The sequence below is a fragment of the Bos mutus genome, chromosome 21 (assembly GCF_027580195.1).
Source record: "Bos mutus isolate GX-2022 chromosome 21, NWIPB_WYAK_1.1, whole genome shotgun sequence".
NCBI classification, from domain to species: domain Eukaryota; kingdom Metazoa; phylum Chordata; class Mammalia; order Artiodactyla; family Bovidae; genus Bos; species Bos mutus.
This window is the reverse complement of record NC_091637.1, coordinates 58715757-58717172: the sequence shown is the minus strand read 5'-3', so window position 1 is coordinate 58717172 and position 1416 is coordinate 58715757. Positions and strand designations below refer to the sequence as shown.

Here is a 1416-nt window from a genome sequence, read left to right as displayed (position 1 = left end):
ACCAACCTAGATAGCATATTCAAAAGCAGAGACATTACTTTGCCAACAAAAGTCCGTCTTGTCAAGGCTATGGTTTTTCCAGTGGTCATGTATGGATGTGAGAGTTGGACTGTGAAGAAAGCTGAATGCCGAAGAATTGATGCTTTTGAACTGTGGTGTTGGAGAAGACTCTTGAGAGTCCCTTGGACTGCAAGGAGATCCAACCAGTCCATTCTAAAGGAGACCAGTCCTGTGTGTTCATTGGAAGGACTGATGCTGAGGCTGAAACTCTAATACTTTGGCCACCTCATGGGAAGAGTTGACTCATTGGAAAAGACCCTGCTGCTGGGAGGGATTGGGGTTAGGAGAAAAAGGGAACGACAAAGGATGAGATGGCTGGATGGCATCACCAACTCGATGCACGAGTTTGAGTGAACTCCAGGAGTCAGCGATGGACAGGGAGGCCTGGAGTGCTGCGATTCATGGGGTCACAAAGAGTTGGACACGACTGAGTGACTGAACTGAACTGAGGCCTCCGCCCGACCACCCCATCTCATTTTGTATGTTTCCCTTCTATCCCATAACAGCACGCTTTTTGGTGCCACTCTTCTGAAAATCACTGTTGGGGAAGTCCTAAGAATGTTCTTCCCTCCTCACCACAGTGCCCATGGGAACGTAAGGGTCCAGACACTATTGGGGGTGTCCTGGGGTTGCCCTGGACCCAAGAGAGGAAGCCCAGACTCTTAGCTATTGCTTTGCTACTTACTCTCCAGGACCCTGGACCAGAAGTGAAGTTGCTCAGTCGTGTGCAACTCTTTGCAATCCCATGGACCGTAGCTTACCAGGCTCCTCCGTCCATGGAATTCTCCAGGCAAGAGTACTGGAGTGGGTTGCCATGTCCTTCTCCAGGGGATCTTCCAGACTTGGGGATCGAACCTGGGTCCCCCACATGGCAGGCAGATGCTTTACCCTCTGAACCACCATGGAAGCCCACCTGTTACTTCCCTTCTAAAGAAAAGAAAGTGAAGTCGCTCAGTCGTGTCCGACTCTTTGCGACCCTGTGGACTGAAGCCTACCAGGCTCCTCCGTCCATGAGATTTTCTAGGCAAGAGTACTGGAGTGGGTTGCCATTTCCTTCTCCAGGGGATCTTCCTGACCCAGGGATCGAACCTGGGTCCCCTGCATTATAGGCAGGCGCTTTTACCGTCTGAACCACCAGGGAAGCGCCCAGGGAACTTCCCTTCTAAGGAACTCTATAAAATGGCATTCATATCCCTTCTCGTGGAACTATGGTGCAGGTCAAATAAGACAAGATGGGAAAGACCAAGGGCTGCACAGACATTGTAAGGTTTTCAGCACCAACATGCGTGTGTAGATGCTTGGGGTTCCCATGATCACCAGGGAGGCGAGACCGAGTGATGCTTTGCTTGTTCAGGT

General features: G+C 50.9%; 1 non-coding gene across 1 annotated transcript; it reads right to left on the bottom strand.

Annotated features, from left to right (window-relative positions):
* Positions 1–1127: 1127 nt before the first annotated feature.
* TRNAY-AUA (transfer RNA tyrosine (anticodon AUA)) lies at positions 1128–1201 on the bottom strand. The gene has a single exon. It is a non-coding gene; the product is annotated as a tRNA-Tyr (tRNA).
* Between the last annotated feature and the right edge of the window lie 215 nt (positions 1202–1416).